The sequence below is a fragment of the Vombatus ursinus genome, unplaced genomic scaffold (genome assembly GCF_900497805.2).
Source record: "Vombatus ursinus unplaced genomic scaffold, bare-nosed wombat genome assembly UNPS02001419.1, whole genome shotgun sequence".
Lineage (NCBI taxonomy): Eukaryota > Metazoa > Chordata > Mammalia > Diprotodontia > Vombatidae > Vombatus > Vombatus ursinus.
In genome coordinates, this window is record NW_020941197.1 from 19,308,101 (window position 1) to 19,329,195 (window position 21,095).

At 34.9% G+C, this 21,095-nt stretch overlaps 1 pseudogene; it reads left to right on the forward strand.

The window, feature by feature from the left end:
- Positions 1-21,093, forward strand: part of LOC114046415 — a 30,873-nt pseudogene extending 9,780 nt beyond the window's left edge.
- The last annotated feature ends 2 nt before the right edge of the window (positions 21,094-21,095 follow it).

Genomic DNA, 21,095 nt, shown 5'->3' on the forward strand with positions numbered 1-21,095 from the left:
AGTCAAAGGGCTGCACTCCTGGTATCTTAGTATCTTCATGTAGAATGATGAAAATAAAGAACCTCTAAACAATTGGAAGCATGTAGGTGGAAAAGAAGTGAGATGCTCATAGGATTTGGTATACTTCTCATTTGTTTCATATTAAAACAACTCAAATGTATTGACTATATTGTATTTAAATGCTATATGATTTAAACATATATGTATGTGTACATTCTAATCCCACACCACTAAATGTAATGTTTCCTACCAACTAATCTTTAATAGTTCTCAATCCCCACCTAGACTCTTTAAATTTCTCACCAAGTTTGAATGGAACAGATTCACCCGAAACTTTCTTAGAGTCTCTCTCTTTCTGATATGTCCCGAATGGTATTAAAAGAAGGTGACACTGCTTTCTAGAACAATACCTGAGATCCTGACAATTCAATTTCTAGGCAGTAATTTACAAAGGCAGCCAATAGCTCCTCCTGATGGTGCTAAAAGATCTGAAACTCACATCCACAGTCAGCCCATAAACCTTTACACCATTACTAAGTCAAAGTCAATGCAACTGACCCCCTCCCTAGTTCTTCCCTAACCCCTATTCCTTGTAGGGCTGAATGTTTCCTTTTTTTGTGACTTCTTTTTCCCACCCTAATCAAAGCTACCCATAAGATGAATTTTAACCACGTTTCATGTATACTTTCCACCTGTAAAATGACAACAGTCTGATGAAAGCAATATGATTTGAATTGGACCCCATTCCCATTAGAGCTACTCCTTTTCAGAGACTTTGGTTTTCATTTACACTATTTAAAAGGATAGCCATACCATTCTATTTGTCTCTTTAACTCTTAGCAACTTGATTCAGTGTTGAAGCTGCCAGACTTATTTACAGCTTTGCTCTGTTTCAGTTGAAGCTATGATCTGTCCTAAGTGTCTTTTCTATATGTGGGCTGTCTTATCTATAGTTGCTCTCTACTTCTGATAAATCTTGTAGCGAACAAAGAGGAAGAAAAGTCTTGAAGCAGTCATTGGTCTGTATGAAGCAGCATTGATTCCCCCTCACCCTCAGCTCCAATTGTCTTTCTTCTCCTCTCTCCAAAATACTACAGGAAAAACTGTGTTCCTAGTCCCCTTCTATTATCAGGTGTTTTGCCCCAAGGCACTCACTGATAAATCAGGATCTATGTAGAACGGGTCTCCTTAGGAACTGCTACAGGTTCCCTGCTATTTTTACAGGCTGGCATCGGACACAAACTGCTCTCTTTGAAAGACATCAATCTCCTTTTCATAGAGCATAACATTGTAAGCTCCTTTAAAGAAAACATAAAAGGACTTTCAAAGACAGAGGTAAAATGTGGTCCTTACAATCATAAACATTCTCCGTAATTATGCAGTGATGAAATCAAAATCAAATGTAGATGAGCCACTTAAAGCTTCAAAAAATCAAATCAAATCGGAATGTTTCTGCTGAATGTCTGCACTCACTATTCCCTCTCTTGTTTAGGTCTTGCTTTCTGGCTCACCTTTTTAATAATAGCAATCATGGCTAACATGTTGATAACTCTTTTTTATAAAACTTCTAAGAATATTATGAAGTAGGCAATCCTCAATGTACAGATGAGGAAATTGAAAGGCAATAGCTGCAACAGGGAGAGCTAGATTTGGAGGCATAGATTCTAGGTTCACATCTTGTCTTTATCACTTACCATTATGACCTAAGGAAATTCATTTAACCTCTCTGGGTCTCCCTTTCCTCATCTGCAAAATGAGGAGGTTTCACTAGATGACTTCTGAGGTCCATTTCGGTTCTAAATTTATTATCCTGTAAGGTCTGGAGAGTGACATATCCACAGTGACAAGTGTCACAGAGGGTCCTCAGAATGAACTCTATTCTCTCAGTCCAAACAATGTTAGCTGAATAAACGTCCTTATTTCAGACTTTTAATGAAAGTGCTACAAAAAAACAAACAAAAACAAAAAGCAAAACACCCAAGTCAAAAAACAAAACCAACTTACAATGAACAGCCAAGAAATTATTTATGGATTGACAGCTAAACTTGAGATTAGAGCTGGGCTATTAGAGTTTGATTCTAAGACAATAAATCCTTATCTTGAACAATGTCCATGAGGTACCATTTTTCCATTCTTATTCATAACATAAATCCACAGGACACACAGTTCTGATTAAAAGATAAGCATGTAATCATGGAAATAGACAAATCTAAGTTGTCTTATTTATTTTTTTCACCTTTGTTCAAATGCCTCCTTTTAAACTGACTGTCTAGTTTTAACATAGGTGAGATGTGGAACAATTGCCTATCCATTGTCCAAGGTTTCTGATTATGATTTGATAAGAAAAGGAAAATTATTTGAGTATAATGCCTACCAACGATGAACCTCTGCCTAGAGTGACTCTTGTATAGTCAGCATAGTCTTTTCTCTGGACCATATTGATTTATTTTTTCTGGCTTGGTAGAATCTTTTAGGGCTTTTCCCACTGATATAGTCTTCAAGAATTTGTGATCACTTCCATGTTACTAAGAGGCATTGGAATAAGATTTTTGTAAAGTGATATTTACCGACTGTCTCCAAATGCTTGAAAGTTTCTGATATCAAAGGTAGATTAGAATTGATTTTCTTGACTTCTTAGGGGGGGGATTAATAGCATATCTAATGCAATTGTAATGAATCAATGTGCCCACTGTTAAGACTGGATAAGCATTTGGCAGGGTTGTTGTAGAAGTCATTCCATTCATTCTTTCTGTAGTGATTGTACTAAATAACCTCTAAAACTCCTTCTAAATGTGAATTCCTATAATGCTATAATACTATGTTTCAATGATCTCTTAATTTATGATGAAAGTCATTGAGAAAGTATTGTTAAAAATGCAGCCATTCGTCTCAGCTACAACTTCTTTTACTTTTTAGAATTCATTTATTTCTTCTTTTGAGATGCTATAATGAAGCACCCAAAAGAATAGCTTTGATGCATCCATAATAGCAATGGAATTGGCAGAAGCTGAAGTTATCCTCAAAAGAATCAACAAGAGCTGATAACTTAAAATAGATGCGTCAATTGACTTCTCAATCAGTGACATTCTCATTATTGCTATGCCACTGCATTTGAAAAATATATTTAGTAATGAGATGAAGACTGAGTTAATGGGACCTTACAAATCTCTGACTGTGGCCCAGGTTATAAGTTCTCCCTAGGTACCACTGTAGCCTGAATAATATACTCCAATATATATGCTTTATTGCCATCCTATATAGCTTTGAACTCAAGAGTGAAGCTTCAGAAACACTTCTGGACTAAGTAAATAATTGCACTTTATAAAAGTATCACAGCTGAGTTTTAGACTTGGTGACCGCAGTAATACTGTCATATATACTGTCAATGACACTTTTTAACATATCCATCCTAAGAGATAGGATGTAAGTGGCTAGGGCTTTTCCTTGATAGTTCACCACTTTCCTTTGGTACAGAATACCAAAACTCCAGTAGGACACGATCAGCATTCATCTGCTAAAGAGGGAGTCCACACACAGTGTTCTATGAATGCTAATCACCAAAATCACTGAGTCCATCTTTCTATTATGTATTTCTTTACCCACAAAGGTCATCTTCTCTGTCTTGTCAAGACTTCTCTGTCTTGAATGAGGTGTTACCTCACTACCAATAGGAAAACTCGTTCACTCTGTACTGTCTGGTATATATTCTCATATATATAATTTCTCTGAATTCTATTTTTGCTCTTTGAATTGGATAAATGAATTTCTTTGATAATTGCTATGTGTGTTCATTGTGGTGGGAAAGAGTCAAGTCTTAGATATAAAACTTGCAGTCCTGCTTCCACAATTAATGACACAGTGATAAGAAATTAGGTTGAATCTGAAAATCATATTCCCTAGACTAAGAATATTTAAGGGAGCTGATAAATATAATTCTAGCCCCAAACCGTCTTTCTCTTAGAATAAAAGAATGGCCTCTGGATCCAACTTCCTACTTTTCCTTCTAGCAGGAATGAAAATCTCCCTTTGAGAAGGGTGGGGAAGGAAGAGGCTGGAGATGTCTATTCTGCCTCCCTTCAAGCCACACAACACCTCTATACTACTGGCAGGGAGCAACCCTCACTACATGTATGTATACTACATGTAAATATCCATAGGTATATATACATATACATGTATACATATATACATATATATACATAAATAGTTACAGCTATAAGTGTATATTCATGTCACCTTGTAGAGAATATAAGATCCTTAAGGGGCAGGGGCTGTTTCATTTTTGTCCAGATACATTCCTAATGCCAAGAATAGTGGCTGGTATGTAAAAGGTGCTTAATATATTCTTGTTTATTGATACAACTGGAAAGTCTCATAAGAACCGATCTTCATATATCAGTTTTTCAAATTGTCTTATTCATTTTATCTTATTTCATCTGCACAACTATTCTGTGAGGGAAAAGTTATTCTCATGTCCATTTTATAGATAGAGGAGGAAACAGGCTCTGAGAACGTTAGAGGTGAAATGATTTGCCTGGTCTCATAGCTCATTAGTGTCTGAGGCAGGATTCACATCCATTTCAAATCCTGTACTCCATCCACAATACAATAGATAATACTTTGAGTTACAAAAGAAAGGCTGAGTTTCTACACCAGGCTCTCCCTACATTGATTAAATTAGAGCTCTATGCCCAATCTCTGTCTCTCTCTCTTTTTTAAATATTTCTCTCCCTTTCCTATTCTTTCTCTTCTTCCCTCTACCACTGTTCTTCTATCTCTCTTGCTCTTTCTCTGTCTCTCTGCTATAAATGGCTCATTGACAGGATCTCTCCATATGTTAAAAGCAACATTCAGAACCCAATTTTAAAATGACATATTAATACCACACATTTCAAACCTGTGATTTTTCCAGTCTAAGAGAGGAAAGCTTTGTATTTTTAGAAAATCTTATATTGGTTGTTACCATCTTAAAAGCTCCTAGGATGCCTAAGGCACCACCTAGGTCTTCTTATCTCTAAAAATTTCCCTCCAGCTAGATCTGAAAGAAAGAGCTTCTAGGAAATTGCCAATCTCTTAAAAATTCATCTGCTGAACACCTTTCATCTTTATTCCTAGTAATTTTATCTTACCTTTCTAAGTTTACCTTGAATGTCCTTATGAAAGTGCCTAAGGATCATCACATAATATAGGGATTCTAGAGGGTGCATAGGAATGGTAATCTCTCTGGAAGGTCAAGGACAATTTATTAGCAATGTTGATTTGTAAAGGAAAACGTAGTTCAATCCAGGGTGAATTGTTTTTGGTTCAATCCTTTTGTTTCAGCATTCAGTCAAGAATATTGTTGGGCACCTACTAACAATTAACAAATATTTATCAAGTACCTATATGTGTCAGGCACTATATCAGGCACTGGAAATACAAAGACTATAATGAACTAATTCTTCTCCTCAAGGACTTACATTCTAACAGGAAACAGAATGTGGACATTTACAAGGAATCTCAAAAGTTCTAAGTTATTACAGCTTTAAATTGTACCAATTTGGGGGATACTCTGCATAATAATATGCAAAATAAATCCAAAGTAATGTAGAAGGGCATTAGCACCTAGGGAGGGAGCAGAAAAAGCCTCAAGTATCATATGGTACTTGAGCTGAGCTTTAAAGAACATTAGGGATTCAATGAGGCAGATATCACCAGAGGGAGTATGGTCAGAGATTGGGAAACAGAAAGCATGGAAGTGGGAGATGAATTGTCTGTTGCCAGGAGAAGCAAGAAAGTCAGTTTGTCAAGATCATAGAGTATGTGATGTGCAAAACTTTCCTGGGTGTTGAAACAGATATCCAAAAAGATAAGAAACATAGTTAAATTAAATAGTTCTTCTTTGAGAGTTGTAGGGGTGGGGTGAGGATTGTCAACTATCCATGGAAGCAGCAGCTGGAATCCTTTCCATTCTTATTTTAAGCTTTGGAAATTGGTATCCACCTCCACCTTACTCCTGAAACTACTGTCTTAAATGGCAAAGTGTAGTAGACAAAATTCTAGAGTTGTCAAATAAACTGTGTTTGAGTTCTGACTCTATCACTTACTGGAAGTGTGGTGTTAGACAAGTTACTTAACATTTCCAAGACTGTTTCCTTCCCTAGAAAATATGAATTCAAAACAAATCAAAAGCCATTTTATAAAGCACTCACTTTTGCACACATTACTTTTCCAGGGGGATGGAATACAAACATAAAACAAGACATTCACTGGCTTCAAGGAGATTACAGTTGGATAGCGGAATGAAATATTTATACACTTGCAACAGAATGCCAAGAGAATTTCTTTCTGCCAGTGGGCATTGGCTTCTAGCATCCTAGAAAGTGAAGACAAAGAAGAAGGTTATTCATGTCATATATGAGAGATTGTTTCTGCTTAGGTGATCATAGAAAGCTTTATGTAGTCTAATCTTACTACCCAAATGCAAGCTTCTAGATGTCAACTATGTACTAGAATATGGTATCATATACTAGAATATAGAAAATGTATATGCATACACTAAATAAAAAAATTATTAAATGAGTGCATAGAAGAAACAAATCTATGGCATGAGATGTCACTTGTACCTAAGACATTGCTGTAAGCCTTATGTATAAGGTAGATTGTCCTTGAAGGAAGGAAAAGGGTGAAACTGGGAAAGAGAGAGAAGAGAAAGTATGCATTCACCATAGAGAAGACACTAGGCACATATCCATAGACACTGAAATGGTCAATGAAAGGCATAATTTGCCTGCAATAAATAGTGAGTGATGCAGATAAAGCAAAACAAGACTCAGGTAGACTAGAGCAAAATTTTACTAGGATTTATTTATAATTTCCCTTTTTTGTTTTCTTTACCACTTTGATGGGTATGAGGTAGAATGTCAGAATTGCTGTCATTTGCATTTCTCTACATAGTACTGATTTGTAACACTTTTTCAACATGGCTAAAGATAGCCTGAGTTTCTTCCCTTGAGAATTCTCTGTTCATATCCTTAGACCATTTATAAATTGGGGAGTAGTTCTTATTCTTATAAATTTGAATAACTTCCTCATATATCTTAAAAATCAGACCTCCAACCTGCATGTACAAAAATATTTATAGCAGCTCTTTCTGTGGTGGCAAAGAATTGGAAATTGAGAGGATGCCCATCAATTGAGGAATGACTGAACAAGTTGTGGTATATGAATGTAATGGAATACTATTGTGCTATAAAGCAAGTGGGCTCCAGAAAAACCTGGAAAGACTTGTATGGACTAATGCTGAGTGAAGTGAACAGAATTAGGAGAACATTGTACACAGTAACAGCCACATTGTGTGATGGCTAACTTTGATAGACTTAGCTCTTCTCAGCAATGCAAGGATCTAAGACATCTCCAAAAGGCTCGTGATGGAAAATGCTATCTAAATCCAGCAAAAGAACTATGGGGTTTGAATGCAGATCGAAGCATACTATTTGCTACTTTTTTCTTCTGTTGTGTTTTGTTTCCTATTTCTTGTGGTTCCTCCTATTGGTTCTAATTCTTCCTTACGACATCACTAATGTGAAAATATGTTTAATAGGAATGTATATGTGTAGCCTATATCAGATTGTGCACCATCTTGGGGAGGGAGGTAGGGAAGAAGGGGGAGAAAATTTAAAACTCAAAAGCTTATGGAAGTGATTGTTGAAAACTAAAAAATAAACAAATTAATAAAAAAAGAAATGAGACCTTCAGAGAAATTTGCTGCAAATATTTTCATAGTTACTTGTTTCTCTTTTAATCTTAGATCTATTGAATTTGTTTTTCCAATTTAAAAAATATTTGTACAAAATTATCCATTTTATTTTCTGTGAACTTTTCTATCACTTATCTGATCATTAACTTTTCTTTTAACCTTACACTTGATAGATATTTTTCTCCATATTTCTGCAATTTGTTTATGATATAACTACATATCTAGAATGACCATTTGGAGCTTTGTGTATGTAGGGGGGGTGAAGGTGTGGGGTGTTGGTCTACATCTAATTCTCCCATGTTGCTGTCCAATTTTCCAAGCAGTTTTTGTAAAAAATAGTGAGTCCTTATTCTAGTATCTAGAGTCTTTGCTTTATCAAATACTAGGGTCCTAGATTAATTTGTTTCTGTATGTTGTGTAGCTTATCTGTTCTACTTATGTCTTCTATCTATTTTTAAACAATTCTCAATTGTTTTGAGAATCACTACTTTTTAGTATAGTTTGATGGCTAGCACTGCAAGGTTCTCTTTGTTCACATTTATTTTCTTTACTTTTTCTTGAAGTTCTTGACCTTTTTTTTCCCCACTCTATCTGAATTTAATATTATTTCTAGTTCAGTAAAGTAATATTTATTAGAAATAAAGAAATTAGGGAAGAGGAATATGTTTTAGAGGGACGATGATAAGTTCACTTTGAGTATATTGTACTTAAGGTACATGGATGGCTTTAAAGATGGAGGTATCCATTAGGTAATTGGATGTCTGAGCCTGAAGGACAGAGGAGAGATCCTAGCTGAAGACACAATATGAGAAATCATCTTCATAAGGGTTGTTGTTGTTTGTCCTTCTTTTGCTAAGAGGACCAATGACATCATAGCATGATGTCTTGACTTGAGCATGAATTGGATTTAAGTGAGGCAGAGTTATACAAAGTCATCATCCCAACTCTCTCTCCCTGAGTCATTGAAATACCATGGCAAAACAAAAGTCAGTATGACTGGTGATAGCCTGAGATGCAGTGGATGACCTTTGGTCTTTGATTTCTGACTAAGTTCTAAGTGCTCCACAGCACCTGCTTTAGCCACCTTCACGGTGAATGGAATAAATTGTTTTTATCCACCCATTCTGCTGGGGGAAATCTTCACATCCTTGGGAAAACATTCGCCTAAGTCACCGACAGATTTGGTGCCTGTTGGTTGCCCTCAACTTGGTTTAGCCCATTTGCCAAGATGGTTTACACAGGTGTGGCTGCTGCACAAGCCACGGTTTCTTGGAGCCACAGGGGAGAATTGGGTGAATCAGGTGGACACCAAAGGTGGATGAGCGCCACTGAAAAACATTCAGCAAGCTCTCACATTAGAGATTTTAGTTCTCCTGAACACCCCATACACCCCACTTCTTCATAAAAGTAGAGATAATAGATGAGTGGATGTGATGACTTAGGAAAGTGATACTGCCTTCTTCTCATAGCTGGCAAGATCAAATGTAATCAGGTAAGTAAAGTGCTTTAAGTTCTTGCTGATTCTGACAAGCCAGAAAGGACTCAAGTATGGGCAAAGGGACAGATTATGTCCCCTGTTTAAGGACCTATACAGCTAAAAAACAGAAAGATATATGACCAGAAATTAGGTAATAAATATTTTGACCATGGAGAGCCATGAAAGATGTCTGTAACTATACAGGATTATATAAAATGCAAGCTGTCTCACAATGTCAGACACAGAAGGGATCTCAAAAGCCATGCAGTCTGCCACATGCCTGAATAAGAATCCCTTATGAAACATTTCTGGAAATTGGCTGGCAAAGATTGGATAATCTTTGCTTGGAGAACTCTGGAGGCAGCCCAAATGTTCAAACATCTCCTCCATAGCCCTAGATATCCCAAGGTACCCTGAAGTTCTTGAAAATGTCTTCCTTTCTGAGTATCTGTGATATTGTGCCATCCTAGTTCTCCAGTAATATCTTTTTTGTTTTATTTGTTAGCATCGCTTTCCCAAGAATTTTTGTTGCTTTTATCCTGAAGGTGCTATTCCTGGGTTTTTGCCATTGATATGATCCTTATTGTAAAGACACCATACATTGCCATGACTTCAAGTAAAATGGAATCATAGGATATTGGAGATAAATATTTATAGAATCATATGAACTCAAAGTTGGAAGGAGCCCTGCAATCCTCTAATACAACCCCTTCATTTTACAGATGAGGATAAAGAGTTCAAGATAGTTTTATTTACTAAGGGTTACACAGATTGGTTTGGTAGAAGTTGAGTTAGAATCATGATTTCCTGACTCCTAATCTAGTACTTTTGTCTTTTTTTAAATTCTAGAATGAAAATAAGTTGAATGAAATTTAACACTTTAAAGTTGGCAAAGCGCTTTTTGCACATTGGTTCATTTGATTCTCCACAACAACTTTTAAGTAAATGCTATTACAATTTGTATATTATAGATGTGGAAAATGAGACCCAGATAAGTTAAATGACTTGCTCAGAGCCCCCAAACTAGTATCTGAGGTGGAATTAAAACCCAGGTCTTCCTGACTCCAAATCTATGCTCTTTCCACTGAATTGTCCTGTCCTTTTATAATGAATACAAATGAAACAATAAGAAGTAGCCAATGGTATATACCTTAGATAAAGGATAAAAAATATTGAAAACTAGTTTAGACTTCATCTATATCCATACAATTGTAGAAATGAGGCACGATTGTTTCAAGGTACTATAACAAGGTATAAATCTAGCATAGAGGCTAGTGGTCCCTACTTTTTTGTACCCTAAAGAGAGCCACCTGCGTAGTTCCTGGCCTTTATCAGCTGTATAGTTTGCTCAGGTTCAGCTTGGGTGGAGCCTGACTTCTCAGGAGGGAAAGTAGATATCTTATTCTCACATGAATTGGTTCATCATTCCCACATTTACATTCAGAGGAAAGTTGCTACTTATGATAATATTTATGGCTCCATATATTTTTAATCCTGACAAGGATGGGGAGGGGGAGTAAAAGAGATGCTAATTGTACAAAAAGAAATCTGTGATGGTTTATTTCTACTCAAAGAAAGCAATGATAAGCATAAAATGATGATAGGACATATTAACAAAATTAGAACCTAATCCAGTAACTTAGCCCGTTATTAGTCATTCATTCAACTAGGTAACTAACAGCCAAACCTTGTGGGGACAAAAAAGAGTTTTTGCAAAGCTTCTAATTAGTCATGTAACATGGCTAATACTTCTAATAAGTCATGATGTTAGCATTGATGATGAAACAACTGAACTTGATCTTTCTGGTGGCTTTCCTCACATAACAATTCTTCCCTTGGTTCTGAGCCACTCCTAGGCACTCGTTTCTCCCTGCTACTAAGAGACAATGGAAGCGAAAGATTTCAGAAGCTATCTCTTGAGACCTTTCAATGCTCACCAGGTCAATACTAAAAGAGGGAACCTCAATAGTGACAAAGGAAGCTAGATTCCACAGTACAAACCTGGCTAATTGAGTCTGTTCCCCTCTAGGAATGCTGTTCTCTACTGTCATTATTTCAGCATAGAGAAGATTTGTCCTTTTTCCACTCCTCATTGGAATCACATTTTGGCAACTCTATGGGTGCATACAAGAGAGCCACTGCTAGAAGTTTCCTCTTCTTCTACCAGGTGTGGTATCCTGAGTCACTGACTTTTAGGCTCAGCAGACAATTAGTAGAATCACAGGGGATTAGGCATACATAGCCAGAAATCAGCCTTCAACAGGTCCCACAAGGACCACAGGAAGCAAGAGGCTAATTAGTTAATATCTGCAGAAGCTATGTGTGTGTGTGTATGTGTTTCTATGTGGGAATATTGGGGAGAGTGGGAGGGAATAATTGTCCCATTACACAACATGTATAATCCCTGTTATCTCTTTAAGAATTTATAATTTGGTGGTCCTGCTAAGAGTCATACCAAAATTATTATAAAGAGATGATGATGATAATGGCAATACATATTTATAAAGTTCTAAAATTTTAAAAATACATTACCAGTATCATGTACTTTGATCTTTACAACAATCCTGTGAAACAATTTATACAGTAATTATTAACCCTATTTTGTAAGTGAGGAAATGAGCCCAGAGAGATTAAGGGAATGCTCCATGGCCAAACAGGTATTAAGTGTCAAAGGTGAGATATGAAACCAGGTTTTCCTGGCTCCAAATCCAATACTTTATCAACTAACCATACACTTGTGGTTAAGGCATTAATTTATAGTGTTGAGTAACTCAAAAAAGGGTCTTTGAAGATATTTTTGTTGGGAATAGGTATGTGAATGGAGTCATTGTCATCCTTGATGCCTATATAAATGCAAAATGATTATGTAAGTAAAGAGGGAAACCTTTATTAACCAGTCATGGTTCAACCCAAGTCCTCTTAAAATAAGAACATTTCTATTATTTATTACTTTCTGGAGGTATATGTGTGTTTTGGGAAAATGGAGAAGGTGTGGAGGTGAGAGATTGAACTAATTGACTTGAGAATCAAATCTGGATCAATGCCTCTTGCCATCTACTTTTCTGGACTTTTGTGTATTTAATGGTGAATATAAAGTGTTAAAAGAAAAACTGAGTTGTCTGAGAATAAAGAGCATAAAAATATCTTTTAGTGTGTGAATGTGCCAGCTGTCAAATTTAAGCACGTCAGAATTGGACAGAGAAATGTGAGCCATATTTGAGCTTAGAGCAAAAAAATTGAAAGTTAACTTTCTGGGAAAAAAGAAAACTGTCCTTTGAGCTGAGAGCAAGTACCTGAAAATAGTACCCGTAATGGAATTTCTTCCCACAAAAAGAATTATAGTATAATCACTGAGGGACCATAACATCTTTTTTTTTTTATATATACTACTCTGTAAGAACCACCTATTACTTCTTTTTCCCCTTTGGAAGATTATATTACACTGAACTAGAGAAGAACAGAGGTCACAGGCCAAATTTATGACAAATAAATGCCTATTCAATACAGCCAAAGACAAGATGTTAGTGACTATTTTCCATTGAATAGTTAAACTTCAACCCTAAATCTTACTTTGCTTATGCTAATGCTTCCCCCCTTTCACTCATGATAATTAAATACTGTTGTTTGATGTGGAACTAACCCCGTCTGACTTTTGCTTCTTCGTGGTAGAATCTCAGAATCATATAAATCTTAATGAGTCCTAGTTGTTTCATGGCAAAGAGAAAATAACCATAACATTCATGTCTATTATTTTGGGGAAGGAGGAGGAAGAATAGAGACACACTATTTTTATCAGAAGACATGTGACTACATATTGAGAAATACCTAACTAAAGAGTCTTCTACCTTGAAAAGAAAATGACAAATACATTAATTTGAAAAAGACTTTAGAAAAGATTAAATACATGAAATCCTATAAATTTTCAATTTCCACTATAAAAATCACCAATCCTTTTACAGAACTATGTAATCAAATTAGGGTGTTTAGGAGCAAAACCATTTATGACAGTGATAGTTGTCACATTCCTCAAGGATCCATTAGTGTGGGATTTCCTCTGCAAATGCATATTACAATCCCTTTGTGCTTAAGAGATGGCTTCATCAGCTACAATGGCCAAAAAAATACCCCATAGCCAAATTTCTGGTTGTGAGGTACTATGCCCTTAGCTAGGAAACTGCTGAAGTACCACGTACTAAGCCCATAATAAAAACCTCTTCATCTTGGCTGGACCCATAAAAAACTTGGTCTTATGATTCAACTCAGCCTAGAATAGTGCTGGGATACATATATATATATATACATATACATATATACACACATATATGTATATATGTGTATATATACATATATACACATATATGTATATGTATATATGTGTATATATACATATATACATGTGTGTTTGTGTGTGTATGTGTGTATGTATGTATATATACTATGAAAAAGTATTAATGCAAACTTTTACAGACTCATAGAATCTGAAAGATATAATAAACTTGAGACATCATTCAGTCCAACCCATACATGGAAAGGATTCTCCCCTCACTTCTGCCCCACTCCACATATCCCTGAAAAAATGCAAACACAATTTTTTTTTCTTTAATGACCTCTATTGAGAAGGCACTGGGGTATAATGGATTAAGAATGGCTATGGAGTCAGAATTTAATTCATCTTCTATATGTGTGACCAGTCATTTATCCTTCTTGTGTCTTTCTTTCTTTATCTATTAAATGAAAGGGTTCAATTAGATGTCCTTTGAGGTCCATTTGAGCTCTAAATCTAGGATCCTACTTTATAACATCCCAATCTACCTTACCATATTTTTAGACAGTTCTAATTGTTAATATTTTTTTTCTTCTTTCAGAAACTGCAATTTGCTTCTCTGCAATTTCCATTGATTGCTCCTAGTTCTGCCCTCTGGTGATGGGTAAAACAAATCTAATCCCTCTTTCACAAGTCTATTATTATTACCTCTTTATCAATTTGTAATTATTTCTGTATGTATCTTAGCTACCCTCCAAGATTTTAAACACCTTAATTGATAGCAAGGTATGTGTCATTTATGTAATAAGGAATGCCCTCCACTCCCTGAATTATTCACAGATATTTACCACTTGTTTCCATTTAATTATATAAAAGCTCTTAGAAGCCAGTTTCCACCTATGTATGACTAATCACCTTTCAAGTACTTATAAATCACAATCATGAGACATTTCCAGCATCTCAAAGCTATATGGGTCAGAGGTAGGACATGACTCCAGTTCTTTCTGCCTCCAAGGCCTAAATTCTATTGACTAGGACAAGTTGTCTCTCTTTCTTCTTAAAATGTGATACCCCAAAACAAACAAAGTTCAACGACCAGGGAACCTAACATTTCACTTATTCTGGACATCTTACCAGACTTGATAATTTAGTTTAAAATTTGTATTAGTTTTTCACTTCAAATTTTCAGTCCAATAAAATCCTCTCTCTCTCTCTCTCTGCATATATAATATATATATGTATATATATACCTATATACACACACACATATGTATGTATTTTATTGATCCTATTTACAGTTAATTGATTTTGTCCTATAACTGCCTAAGTCATGGCTTTTTTTGTCTCTGAGCTTAGTTTGGAAATTTGACTGGCCTGTAATAAGTTAAGTTTAGAAATCCAGTTCTCCTCCTAATCATTGTTTTACTCTCGTCTCAAGGAAATCTGCTATCTTTGAGTGATGGGGTGGACACCAAGGAATCTGGTCCAGTAGCTATACACTTCCAAACTACCCTTCAAGGATGTCTGGTCCACAATCTCTGAGTTTGCAGGTGGACCCCGACAATGAACATTTCTTAGTCACAGGAAGGAAGGAAGGGGTTGTTGCTATCCACTCATTCCCAATTTTTAGCTAATCATATTGTCCCTCATGCTTCAGCTCTGAAACCAATTAAATTGATTTGCCATTCATGATGTTGAGTCTTTGTAAAACCAATCATAACTTGTTACCTACCTACAAAGTGCTGTTCTTTATTCCATACCCTGCAAAAGCATAAAAGAGACCTGATCCCCCCAATCCAGGGTCTTAGCTTTGCTGAGGATGCTGAGATCCTATAATTCATCAATAAATGGTAAATTCTCTTATTAATAAGTAATCATGCTAGGAACTTTGTGTCTCATTTTACCTACTTTTAACTGTTAGAATTCTCAGATCTTTATTTTCACAAATGGTTGTCTATCCACAACCCACTCATCTTGTAAGTATTGTAGTGATTTTTAAAAACTAAAATGTAGTCCTTTATCTTAACTTCATTTCATCATACTGTGTGTGTTCTGTTGTTATAGTATGTGAAGATGTTTTGGGATTTTGTTACCCAATATGTTAGGTATCTCTCCTCAGTCATTCACTGCAGATTTCTACAGCTATTTATGTATCTTTGCCCTGACCACAAAAGAAGCATGAAAGATTTAAAAACTTAGTTGTATCATGTCTACAGCATTTCTCAATTTGCCACTCTCACAACTCTGTGGGGGGGGAAAAGAAAAAAATTAAATTTAGTTGTATTCTTCATGAAGTCATGCTAGCACCTTATAATTATCACTCTCTTTCTAAATGTTCCTAAGCCATTCTTTGAATAATATGTTGTAGATTTTTACCAGGAATCAAAGAAGCTCACTGGCTTATATTTATAGATTCTATCCTATGCCTCTTTTAAAAAGTTTGACTACAAATCCAACTATCAAGGAAGCATTTCATCACAGAGTCAAAAACCATAATTACATCTCTCTTTTTCCTCTGACTCTTACTAGATAACTTTTTCCTGATTACACCATCATTCCTTGGACCACCAGGAGCCTTTTCCTTCTCAGATGATCTAGCTCTGTCTTCCAGGATGGTCTACCATTCTCTCATTCCCAGCTGTAGCATATTGTTTTCTTACACAATATCCTTACATATGACAGGTTTCCCCACTCTTGTCATCATCATAGTTGTTATCATTGTCTTTCTCCTCATCTTTTTCTTCTTTCTCTTCTTGTTCCCCCCTTTCCCCCTTCCTCTTTCTTCTCATCCTCTATTTCTTTTACATCTTTTCTTTGTTGTTATCTTAATGAACTTCTACTTTTTTCAAAAGTCTTCATTCTCCCTGAGGACCTGGAAAGTTGATACTCATCCCTCCAGGCCTTGAATATTTTTCCCCCCAGGAGAGAGGTTAACCAGTACTTGGTTCATAAACTCCAATTAGTTGACACTAATTGAAATAGAAACATAGCATGTTTTTTAAAGGTCATTGAAAAATCCTCTTGCCCTCCATACTTGCTTGAAGTGAGATCCTCAAGTCTCTATAATTATTGTTGGTAGCATTTTGAGCTACCAGTCATGGTCAATTGCCAAAGCAAACTCTCTGCTTACCACTCCTATTGGTGGGACTGGGTTTCTATGTGTTATTTATGAACAGTGGTATTTCTGATTTTTCTGTTGAGATAATGCCTATTTCTTCCACTGCCTTTGATGGGCAAATAGCAGCTCTGCTAGAGTCAGTAAGCCAGTCAGTCAGTCAATAAATATTTATTAAATGCTTTGGTACTAGGCATAGTGTTAAGCATTAGGGACACAAAGAAAGGCAAAAGGCAGTCCCTGCTTCCAAGGACCTAGCAATCTAATTGGAGAGAAAACATGAAAATAATGATCTACAAACAAGTTATATGTGAGGGAAAATTGAAAATAAGCAACAGAGGGAAGCTGCTAGAATAAAGAGGGATCTGGGAAGGTTAGAAGCAGGGAGAAACACAAAGATAGGATATGCTCTCTAACTTGTTAGAACTTATACTATATTAGAAATGAGAGAATAATCTACATAGTGGTAGAAACTCTAAAAAATAAAGACAAAGGGATGAATACCTATAAACTAAAGAAATTTCCAATTCTCCCCCCTCCCCTTTTCATTGAACTTTTCCAAATCCCCTAAACTGGGATTGATTTCTTTTTCATCTGAAATTATAGCACTTCCCCCCCCACTCTCATCCATTTACTATATTCTACTATATTCTACCAGTTTATTATGTTCAGCTGTCTATATAAACAATATATTTCATATATAATTTCTTCAACTATGAAGGTTATTCTTTTGCCCCTTTACTAAATTATAGTATACCAGATAGTATAGTATAGATAAATATAATACTAGATTAAATTATATGAAGATAGATTTTATACTATGTTTATATCTCTCTTAATTTTTAGCTCTATGTTCAGCATAGACAATAATAATAACATGTTTACTAAATGAAATTAAATATAGTTCTGAAAGCTAATCAGGCTGCTCCCCACCTTCACGTAGAAGGATGTATTTTTGTACCCATATCATGATAAAACATTAGAACTGGAGATCCTCTAATTTTGACCAAGTTCAAGTTTGAGACCTAAATGTAACTTGGGTACTAGTTAATCTGTTGCTAAATTATTCTTCTTTACATATACACATACACACATATATTTGTGTGAGTATACACAAACATTAAATGTACATATAACTTGAATTTAAAAAAAAAACAACAGAAAAAAATTTCAATGCGACAAAGTACCTGGTGGATATTGCCCTACTCTATTATTCTACATTACTCAAGCAGGATTGATAACATTGAAGTATATTCTTTTTTAATTTCTTTGTTTTTCTTTGTGTATTTTTTTCTTTTGCAACATGGCTAATATAGAAATATGTTTTGCATGACTTCACATACATAATCAATATAATATTACTTGCCTTCTCAAGGGATGAGGGAGTGGTGAAAAGGAAAGAGAGAGAATTTGGAACTCAAAATTTAAATAAAAGAATGTTAAAAAAATTATGTGTAATTGGAAAACATTTAACAAAATAAATAAAATATATATTTAAAATTTTTAGAGGACAGATTATAGTCAACACAGAAGGGGGAAAAAGATTTCTAGAATAGGGTTTGCTAAGACTTTAATCATATAAGTAATTAAGAGAATTAAATCTGCTTCTATCTAAGACATTAGATGTGCCCGTGAAGAGTTCTTCAGACTAGTAGATGATATGTCAAGTGGACATTTGATTGGAACATTTCTTAGACCCAGCATTGTATGAATCTACATTTTTAGAGCTGGACCATAACTTACTGGACATAGGAGGGGAAGGTGCTATGCAAGTCATAATGTTCTGTAAGCAGATCTTGCATATCAATGATAAGACATTAACATTTATTGGTGATCCTTGCTTCCTAATACTTACGCATCATCCTTGAAGTCATTAGCTTTCAATATAAATGAATCAAATCCTTATGGAAAAACATTACCCACAAGGACTTGTAAACATTTTAAGGAAAAGTGAACCTTTAGAATAATTTGTTCCCTGAACTTCTTCTTGTGTCTGCCAGAGGGTAGAGAAGATATCATGAAGCTATGTTTATTAACCTATGAAAAATCCAAATAGCTATCAAATAGCAAAATGCTATCCATTATGTACCATAATATAATAAAAATAGAAAGAAAAAAGAGGAAATATAGGCAAATGATATAGACCAGATTAGAGACTGAATAATGGCATCTTGAATGGGAAGGTTGAAAAAAATCTTAGAAATGAATAATTATGTTAAAGATAATAATAATGATAATAATAATAATAATAATGAGAAGATGCAACACATTTATGTAGTACAACTAAACCAACCCTAAGAGAAAAAAATGTATTGAGAAATTTAAACTAACAAAATAGAAGATGAGGATCAATGACTGAGCAGATAATGAATAAATCTAGAGAATATACAAACTGACTCTCAACAAATCAATTCAAAAAAGTCCATGGCACAAAGAAAGAAATCTTGAATATTAGAGAAATAAGAAAAGTTAAAAATAAAAATTATAGAATTGACAAAACAACAATTGTGTAAGAAAAACAAAATCAATAAACCTGTAGCTAATATAATCAAGAAAATCAAGTTACCAAAATAAAAAAGATGAATTCAAAACAAGAAGAAATAAAAACAATTATAAAAAATACTACACATAATTAAATACCAGCAAAACTGAGAATTCAAATGAAGTTAATGAGTATCTACAAAAATATAAAATTTGCAGACTAGCCAAAGTAGAAAAAGTGATCTTAAATAATTTCAGAAAAAAAAGAAATTGAGGAACAAAGTCACAAATGAACTGCTAAAAGAGGGAAGAAAATTTAGAACTTCAGAGACCAGGTGAATTTACATATATATTTTATCAAACATTTAAAAATAAATTAATACTTCTACTATAAAATATTCTAAATAATAGAAAAGAAGATATATGATGCCAAATGATTTTTTTGTGTGAGAAATAGAGCCCTACTACCTAAGGAGGAAAAAACATGTAGAAAGAGAACTACAAATATTTCACAGTAATGAACACTGATGCAAGCATTTTCAGTCAAATCTTTGAAAGGAGACTGAGTAATTATATTTAGAAAATAATTCAGTCTGACTCAATCAGATTCATTATAGAAATAAATAAACAAAACAATCACAACATTCATTTGGAAGAACAAAAGTCTAAAATCTTGAGAGGAATTGAAAAAGGATGAGTAAAGAAGATACAGTCTTCTAACAATAACGTAAAGTAATATTCATCAAAATTTTGGTACTGATTTTTAAAAAAATACAAAAATATGTAATTTGATCAGATTAAATAAATTGAATCAGTCATTCATTCAACCAGTAAATAAAAATTAAATTATCGGTACCTACCATATGTAAGGCATTGTGTTAAGAACTGAGTATATAAAAAAAAAGTAAAAGACAAGTCCCTACCCTCAATGAGCTCACAATCTAATTGGGGATGGAACAAATATTTATGTACAAAGTATATGCAACTTAACACCTTAGCTCAGTGAAACAGACTTTTTAAAGGTCCTGTCACAGTCCCTACTGTGACCTGATTTCTGTACATAAATCTAGAATGAAGAAATACATCAAGTATTGTGGGTATTGTAAGAATGTAAAAGGTAGAAGTAGAAAAAAAAACAAGGCTGAAGGGGGATAAATGTTCAGAAACAAAGAGATATTATAAAACAGAAAAGGAGAAGAATACAAAGAGTAGTCTAGGGAGGAACTCTTTTTTTTTTTTACAATTGTCAAATGACTTCCTTGATGCCCCAGAAATTGAGCATCATCATTTTACATTTGAGGAAACTGAGGCAGATGAGCTTAAGTGAATTATCCAGAGTCACAAAGCTTGTGACTAAGGATGAATTTGAACTCAAGTCTCCCTAACTCAGGACCCATGCTCTATTACATTATCTTAGTTGACTCTATATATGTAGAAAAGTGTATCCCATAAGTGGGGCACACTTTTGTAGCTACTAGCCTTATAATTCCATCTCTGTGAATATCTTTACTTTCATCTAATCATGTCAATGGATTCATTGATGGGAACTCATTTGCTATAACTTTAGCAGTCAAAATGCACATTTTAATTTTTCCTCCATCTTGGAGCTGGGGAGGCCTGCTGGAAACAGGACTTCTAGAACAGCATAATATCTGAAAGACTGTGGTCCAAGGCCATTTTTGCTGGCTACAAGCGAGGCCTACGAAACCAGAGGGAACTTACAGCTCTTCTGAAAATTGAAGGAGTCTATGCTTGGGATGAAACTGAATTCTATTTGGGCAAGAGATGTGCTTATGTATACAAAGCTAAAAACAACACTGTGACTCCTGGTGGGAAACCAAACAGAACAAGAGTTATCTGGGGAAAAGTTACTCAAGCTCATGGAAATAGTGAAATGGTTCAAGCCAAGTTCAGAAGCAATCTTCCTGCCAAGGCCATTGGACACAGGATCCGAGTGATGGTCTATCCCTCAAGAATCTAGAATATGAAAACTGATTAAATAAAATTACACATTTTTTTT